Raw genomic sequence first — 9,263 nt, 5'->3', positions numbered from 1 at the left:
CTAACCACTGAGATATCTTTCTTGTCCCTGGTTTGGATTTTTGAAATGGGGTCTACGACATTGTAATACAAGATGGTCTGACACCCATTAGATAACCCCAAACTGGCTTCCAACTCATAACAATAATCTTGTGTTAGCTTCTCAAATGCTAGTATTATAGGCTTGAACCACTTTGTTTTTATGAGACAGAATCTTACTATGTAGCCCTGACTAGCTGCCTGGAACTCTCTATTTAAATACAATAGTCTTGAACACTCAGTGATCTTCTTGCCCTCTGCTGTCTGATTATAGTCATGCAAGTATTTTTTTTAACTTATAGACTAAATTCCAAATAAGTAGCTTATTCTGAAAATTCAGTTGTAGTTATCTTAAAATAATTAAAAGGATGCTCAGGAAAATAAGATTATACTGTTATATAGGCTCATTTACATGTCTTTGCCTTTCTACTATCATTTTTAACCCATATACATTTCAACACAGGGAGAAGTCTTGTTTATTTTGAGATCATGCTTATTTGATAACTCTATCTTTGTAAGAAAGAAGTAGAAAGGAGACTATTAGGAAAGAGGAAAGGAAACGGGAAGAATAAGAGAAGGAAATGTGTAGAGGGTGAGATATGATCAAATTATATTATGTACACTTAGTTAATATCACAACGAAATCTATTATTTTGTACAATATACATTGTTAAAAGGAACAGGGAAAATACGAAAGGAAGAAAATAGAAGCGAGATGGAATGCACAAAGACTTTTGTTTCTGCCCTCAAAAATATTCCCAGACTGACTCCCTTTGTATGAATGACAGATCTGACTGTTGCAGCCCCTCTACCATCTACCCATCCCCACAAAATATGGTGTGGAGAGATCTAGGACGTGAAATCTTGGCAAATTCTTTGAAGAATCTTCTCCTTAGGTCAGCAATAGCACAAGTTATGTCTGCAGAGAGATTTTCCTGTTTATTTCAAATAGAGGGCTTCCTGGAGCTTATTTCTAGCTGATCTTAGAACAGAATTTTGTGTTACATTGACTTGGTTTTTAGTACTGGGGATCGAACCCATAATTTTACCTGTGTTAAATATCTCTCTGTCCAATATTATTTTTAAAAAAAAGAAGCAGAATTTGGTATGGAGAAAAAATGGAATACCAACACAGAACAACCAAAGACAATTGTATGTAAAGCAGTACCTGGAGTGGTAAAGGTATTAAGATATATTTGCTGATATGATATTATTACTATGACTTTTTATTATGCATACACTACATAAATTAACATATGTATTTGTGAATATGTATATATGCATTTGTCCATACATTTTATGACATATAGATGATGGGCCCTATCCTATTCCTAATATGTGGAATATGTATATATTGTTCCCTACTGAAGCTCTGTGTACAATCTTCTCACCTGTCCATCACACTGTCTTCATCCATTTCTTCAACTGATTCTTCATCATCTTCTCTTGATTCACGCTATTCCTTTTCTGACCCCATGATGAGAGTGGTATTCCTGGCTTTCCTTTGAAAATATAATGGCTTCTACCATAAGAAAAAAACATCTGCTTGTTCTAAAATTTGGTATTAATTAGTTCTTTTCTGTTCCTTCATCTTTTCTGCCATAGTGCCTTTTTGAAGTTGAAGGACTAAACGCAGAACCCTGGGAGTAACTGGGATGCACTTGGTAAAGGATGCCTGGCCACAAAACAACAGGAAAAGTAATCGAATAGAATATTCAGAGTCCTTTCAAAGGCCCCAGCCTTGTGAGCTTCTTGGGAGTCATAATTATTAATGTTATTCTTCCCAGATCATGGTTGTAAAACATAAAGTTTCTCAAGTTTATGAACAACAAATACTTAATATATTAGCAATCTAATGAATGAAAATTTTCCCTGAAGTTTGGTGGAAGGTACAGACAAACTCATATATGGAAAGTGGAATTTTCACATTATTATCCCAAAAGTTTAAGGAAGGAGAGCTGATGAATCCACCCAGGCACAATGAGTATACTACAAAGTGAAAAATACCGTGTTATTTACGGGTAATTACAGTTGTTAGGATGCTCCAACTGTTAAGTATAAGTATGAGTGACAATCTGCTGTGATGGAAGGAATCTTCTTAAGAGTCACCCTTCTGTGATTCTGACCTCAATACTGCATGAGCTGAGGGCATTCCTTTAGTTAAGCCACTTACACTCTCAGAACCTGAGAGTCTTCATTGATAAAACAGGGCAGGCATGTCTGCCACAATGAAAAGATTAAATGAGATCCATAGAATGTTTCCAGCTTAAGGGAGATGCTCCAAAAATGTCAGTCCCATTTAATGCATACCCAGTCGCTTTGGTTCAAGCTTATCATTCAATAAAAAATAGTTGTCCTCCTCTTCCAAATGACAGACACTAAGGCTACTTGGATGAACCACAGTGTCACCATTAATGTTATAAATCCAAGAGGACCAAGTTCAACAGCCATTAAGATATGAATGTTAAGACAGTTCCATGACAGCACAGCATAGAGTAAATGTGGTTCTAATAGCACATAAGATACAGGCGGTATCTGTGTCCCATTTAGAAGAAGTAGGACCAGAGATGAAGCTGTTTGGCATCATCCCATCAATCACAAGGAAATCTGGAACTAGAAGCTGACCTCCACACCAGGGACCTTGTCTTCTTCCTACCTGCTTCTCCCCTACACTTCCACATGCCCATGATGAGCTCTACACGTTTTTAAGTTGCAGTCACTTGTAAAGCCTCAAAATGAGAATTTGTTTTCACAGTCTTTCTATAATTAAGTCATCAGCACAACTCACAAAAACAAAACTGTGCCTTTTTAATTAGTGTTTTGAATGTAAATTAATGGTTCATTATTCTTTCTCATTTCCAGCTGAGATAGTTATTAAAGTCGGGAGAAATAATGAATAGTTAGATAGGAAAACTCAATGATATGAAGAGGGTCAATTTTCCTTACTTATACCCCTAGTATAGTATACCTAAGAGGCCCTGTTCCCCCAGGAAGCACCATGTGGTCCATGGGAAGCAAAAGAGAACATGTAACATTTGGGCCTGCATCACCTCCAATTAAGGAGAGTCTACATATAGACTAAGGTGACTTCTGGTGAGGCTCCCTTGTGTCTTCATGAGGTTTACTGGATCTTGATAAATAACAATGCCATATGACTTTAATGTCTTGAGTCTAGAGAAATCAAAGGCATCTTTCCTTCATCCTCTTTGCTCTACTGCAAGTCAGCTTCTGTACTCATTTTCAGAGACTCAAGGTTAATCACTAAGATGTGGTTCAGCTTTAAATATGCGATGTGTAGATACATAAAAACTTGCTGCTATCTATGAGGTCAAGTTTATCCAGCAAAATTGATTGGTTCTTTTCCCAATGTTTAGAACTAAGTCTTTCAAAAATGCTGGTGTTAAAAACAACTAGACCTAGAAAGTTGACAGAATAGCTGTGTTACTTCTCTATTCAATGACACATAGTACTTTTTTTCTATATTTCTCTAAATATTTCATGACATCTACCCAAAGGATGCTACAGTATACCCAAAAGAAGGAGCGATTTTCATTTCATCTGCATTTACTGAGTCCTCTTTTGGGGAGGCAAAATGGAACTTAGTAGAGACACAGTGGCACACTGAGTGTCCACCTGTCATTGATATAAGTTGATTTCCTTATAGAGGTCAAATTATGATAATCACATTCTATAATTCAGAGCTGGACAAGTTCCAGCTGCAAGACTAGTTCCACTTGCACATGTGACGTTTCCTTCTGGAACCTGGTCTATAAAATGGAGAAGTCAAACACAGCATCCTAGCCTGTGAATGCACGATTCTACACAGCATCCTAGCCTGTGAATGCACGATTCTACAACTTTTATGAAATATATTTTCATCTTTGAAGACCACACTCCCTGAATGATTCCGCCCACAAGGACAGCACCAAAACTCAGCTAGATACAAGGGTGTCTGATGATAAAGAAAAAATTCCATTATTCCAGGACATTCAAGGAGAATTGAAAAATCCCATCAGAGAGTCGCCTGCAACCTTGCTTGTAATCATAAGAAGATGGAGAGGGAGCAAGCCTACAAGCCTAGCCAGCAGGGTTGTAAACGAGGGCACGTTAGCTGAATGAAATGCTTGCCAGAAGCAGGGGCCCATAAATATTCCATGACACCCAATTGATTTCTCAAAATGAGTTCCATTTCTGATTTGTAAATCTAGCTGGTGATGCTTTATGTTGTGCCTTAGCCTCTGCATCCAATGTGCTCTGTCTACCTTCAAATTTCTTCTCTTCCCATCAAATAATCACACTCAAACTACTATCTATCTTAACACTCCCCAGCTCACGGAAGCTTTTGAACATGAGGCTTATAAAACATTCCCATTACAAGAGGCAGGACGCTTGAGAAAACTGGTGCAAATAACAGTAATGAAGATGGGTAGGGTGACAGCCTGAACAGCAACAAGGCCCAGAATAGAATGTTCGAGTTTCTTGGAACTCATGGGCCATCTAATAGCAGACAGAATTAATGAGTTCCAGGTTCAGTGAGAGACTGTCTCCAGAAATAATGTATAGAATAATTTACAAACATATAACATTGACCTTTGGTCTCCAAATGTACACGTGTATACTCACACACACACACACACACGCACACACACACACAAGAAGTGCACCTTGGGAGTGGTGAGATAATTTAGTTATCAAGAGCACTAGTTGCTCTTCCAGAGGACCCAAATTCAGTTCTCACCACCCACATGGAAGCTCACAATCATCCATACTTCGAGTTCCAGGATACCTGACACCTTCTTCTAGCCTTAAAATAAAATAATAATTTAAACTTCTTAAAAGAAGTGCATTCATCTTTTCAAGAGAACCCACATTTGCTAACTACCTATTTAGTGTCAAATATAGAACCACACGCTTGTATACATTGCTATGTAAGAAGTGCTGCAATCCTAAGGAAAAAGTCATTATCTATGTATGTAAAAAAATTCATCCAAAATTGCACTCAGTTCTAAATGGGATGTTCTCATCAAACCTCTTCTCTCCCCACCCACCAGGGAGTGGGGCATATGCCTTTAATCCCAGCACTTGGGAGGCAGAGGCATTGATCTCTGGGAGTTGGAGGCTGGTCTACAAAGCAAGTTCAAGGACAACTAGGACTATCACACAATGAAACCCTGTTCCCTTCCAGGTTCAAGGTTCTCTCTAGAGGAAGAGGTGGAAAGATTGGAAGAGCCAGAGGATCAATGCATGGACGAGCTCATAGCAGCTATGTCAGGGTGCACATGTTCTGTACAGGGAGAAGCAAGATGGTTTCCTAGCACTGAGAAAGAAGGATGAAGACAGAGGCCCCACCCCTAACCAAAAAACTATTTTCAGTTGATACTCACTTGTTGTGGAATATTACTTTAACTAGGCAAAGATGTGTTACTTTTATTTACACTGCATTTATTTAATGATGTAAAGATGTGTTTCCTTGACTGCCTAGAGCATATGATTTGTGTAATAAAAAGCTGAATAGCCAATAGCAAGGCAGTACAGGGATAGACAGAGCTCGCAGGCAGAGAAAATAAGTAGGAGAAGACTCTAGGCTCGGGAGAATGAAAGAGAAGAAAGAACAAAGATAAAAGAGAGGGAGACATCTGAGGCCAGACAGGCAGACAGGGAGGACATACAGAATGAAAGAAAGGTAAAAAGCCCCAAGGCAAAACGTAGATGAAGAGAAATGGGTTAATTTAAGTTATAAAAGTTAGTGGAACAAGCATATGATAAGGCTGAGCATTCATAACTAATAATAAGTCTCCATGTCTTGATAAGTTTTTATGGGAGCTGATGGGTCTGAGAAAGCCTATTAATGGGAAAATCAGTTTTCCTCAATAGAGTGTCACTACATATACCAACAACACTCCAGGGCAGGCCCTATGCCCAGGATTAGTTGGTCAACACAGAATGAACTCTGTGTATTTGTTTATTTATCTGTTTTTTGTTTTTTTTTTGGGGGGGGGTTGTTTCTTTGTATATTGTGGTTTGAAAGAAAATGGTCTCCAAAGGGAGTAGCACTATTAGGAGATGTGGCCTTGTTGAAGTAGGTGTGGCCTTGTTGGAGGAATTAGGTCACTGTGGGGGTAGACTGTGAGGTCTTTTAAGTTTCACTCTGTGTGACTATCAGTCAACTTCCTGTTGCCTCTGAGTCAAGAGAAAGGACTCTCAGCTCCAGCACCACATCTGCCTACACATTGGCATGCTCCCCACCATACTGATAATGAATTGGACCTCTGAAACTGTGAGACACCCCCAATTAAATGTGTTCCTTTATAAAAGGTTTTGTGGTCATGGTGTCTCTTCATAGCAATAAAAACCCTAAGACAGTGTTGGGAGGGGGGCTTTTTGCTTGTTCTAGCTTTTTTTCTTTCTTCCTTTCTTCCTTCCTTCCTCTTTTTGATTTTTTTATTTTCTTTCTTCCTTTTTTGTCTTAATGGTCTTTTGATTGTTTTGATTTTCATTTTTGTGTTTTTTTAAAGGAATGAAAGACCATAAAGTTGAGTAGGTGGGGAGGATGTGGGAGGTGTTATGAGACGGGAGAAATGTTATCAAAATAAATTGTATGAAAAATATTTTTAAATTTTTTTTCAAAAAAAGAAAAGAAATTAATCTCAACCCCTCCTGCTAGTTATCAAGAGAGGAGACTGGGGCCAGCTACATTCCATCTTCCGTCATGCAGTACTAAAATTACGATTCAAGGTTCTTTAGAAAGTGGGCCACTAGTTAAAAGCCTGAAAGGGTTGTAGAGTTTTGTATTGAAGAAGAAACTGCAATGCTCAGTCAAGGCTTAAGACATATAAATTTTAAATTACTCAGTGGGAAGACAAATTTCTTTACAGTGAGGTTTAAAAAGACCTTACAAGCTGCTCTAGTCAATTTCAACCTTGGTAGGAAACGTAGCATTCCCCAAGCATAGATGGTGAAGCCCTCCAGGAGAACGAGGCCACTCAGGCACATTTTGGAACTAATTATAAAGCTAAATCTCCTCCCACTGTGAACAAGTTTAAGAAAATAAATCAATACCCCGTAGCAAGATTTTTCCACCTCACTTTAATCATGGTCATCAGACAAGCAGAAGACCTCTGTTGGGTAGACTAGAAATTCTAAAAGTACGTTCATGGAAATACATTGGGAAAACTATTTAATATGTATGTCCCTTGGGGCTGGAAAGTGGGCCAGTGGTTTAAAACACATGCTGCTCTTTCAGAGGACCCAAATTCAGGTGCCTCACAAGCACTTGTAACTACAACTCTGGGGGAGTTTGAGCCTCTGGTCTTCTTGAGCATCTGCATTCAAGTTCACATACCCACACACAGACATACATACAATTTGATATGATACATCCAGGGTTTTGTAGACACCAGGACTGCAAATGGCATCATTTATGCCAGCAAAGGAGACAAAGCTCATGGAAGTTAAACTGCCAACCTAGATACTGATGTAAGATTTCACCCCCAGAGCACCGTGGGAACCTTTCCGAGAGTTTACTACCAGGATTACAAGAAGTACATCAACATCTGGGAAGGCAACACTGTGGGGCTTAACATGGTGCTGGCAGCCTACCTGCTTCTCAGCTACTGGATTTCTTACAAAGAACTCAAACATGAATGGTGATGCAAGTACCACTGAGAGGGGTCAGGATGGAGAGCACTGCACCCCTAAGCAAAATCAGCTGCCCAGCTCCCATCCATGACAAATTTAACTGTGGCTGAATCTTTGTATTCTAACTGAGAACTAATGTCCAGTAAAAGGTGACTGGTTCAAAATAAAATAATAATAATAATAATAGATCTTTTAAAACATATGACCTTGAGCCTGTCTTGATTACTTTTCTATTGTACTAAGACACCACGGCTGAGACGAATATAATGGATAGGGAATAAACATTTCAAATAGAGAAAATGGGAGGCACAGAGGATCAAAGATATAAGGAGGCAGGTATCAATGGAGTGGTGTTTTGTCTTTCTAAAGCACAGAATTTGAGAAGGGAATGTAGAAATTTGAGGAGGGACCAGATAATCATATACTCTAAGGGTCCTTGCCTGGATAAGGCAGACATCAAAAACATTAAGGGAGAAGGAGATAATTCATATTTTGGAATATTCTCCCTCATGGAAGAATAGAAAGTTGCAGTTTAAATGTGAAATGTCCTCTGCAGGCTCATGTGTTTGAACACTTGGTCGCCTGATGTTGGCATTTTTTTCTGGAGCTTGTAGAGCCTTTACAGAAGAAAGCCTAGCTGGCAGAAGCTAGCTGAGTGTGGGCCTGTTATAGCCCAGGCTCACACTTTCAGTCTGCCCTCTGCTTTCAGAATGTGGGTTCAGTGTGGCCAGCTGCCTTATGCTCCTGACACTGTGCCTTCCTTGCACAATGTAGTATGTCTCTTCTTAAACTGCAAGCCAAAATAAGCCCCTCTTTCTTTGAGTCTTTTTTCCTGGTATCTTATCATGTTTATGAGAAAATAGCAATTACAAGATGGAAGTATGATTCTGGAGAGATGCAGAATATTTGGCAAGCCAGTGTTTGTCCAGTCTGGAGTCAGTGAAGCTTGGACCCACAATGGTGTTCCATTGTTGTCAAACTCCATCTCTGCAAAAGATAACTTCAAGTTCTATTCTGCAATATGTATACTGTTGGCCTCACTTAGAGACAAGATTTTTACAGATATAATCAAGTTGAAAACCATCATAATAAGATACAGCTACAGTGGTCTCTGAGCCAGTGTCTTGGAAGAAGAGGGAAAGCAGGATACAGGAACTCACAGAGACAACCATGTGACAAGTGTAGCGAGGAACATAAGGCAACACCGTAAAGGCAGGCTGAAGACTACCCAGGGAGTGACAGCACCGCAAGAAACTAAGGTAGTGGAGCCTTCCGAGCAAGCAAGGCCCCAGAGCCACACTAGCTGCAGATGCCGACCTCCAGATCTGACAAAAGAAATTCTGTGGTTTTAAACCACAAGTTAATGGTATTCTGTTACAGCAGGCCCGAAAATGAGTCGCTAAGGACACAGGAAGTGAGTGGGCAGAGATGAAGAATGTCCCATAACTGATAAATAGGAACCTTAAGACTTAGAAGGGAGAGAATCTAGGTTTAAAGAACGGATGGAGAAAAGATGGTCCCCAAATTTTGAACGTTCTCCAGTGTTTGAAGAAATGACTGTGGGTATTGAAGAGCTGTAGTCTGGGAAGAAAGTGCTCTCCTGGTCTG

The 9,263-nt window shown here is 39.4% G+C and overlaps 1 pseudogene; it reads left to right on the top strand.

The window, feature by feature from the left end:
• Positions 1 to 7,425: 7,425 nt before the first annotated feature.
• Positions 7,426 to 7,667, top strand: LOC142844193 (ATP synthase F(0) complex subunit f, mitochondrial-like; annotated as a pseudogene).
• The last annotated feature ends 1,596 nt before the right edge of the window (positions 7,668 to 9,263 follow it).

The sequence above is a fragment of the Microtus pennsylvanicus genome, chromosome 2 (assembly GCF_037038515.1).
Source record: "Microtus pennsylvanicus isolate mMicPen1 chromosome 2, mMicPen1.hap1, whole genome shotgun sequence".
Taxonomy (NCBI): domain Eukaryota; kingdom Metazoa; phylum Chordata; class Mammalia; order Rodentia; family Cricetidae; genus Microtus; species Microtus pennsylvanicus.
This window is presented reverse-complemented; position numbering and strand designations above follow the sequence as displayed.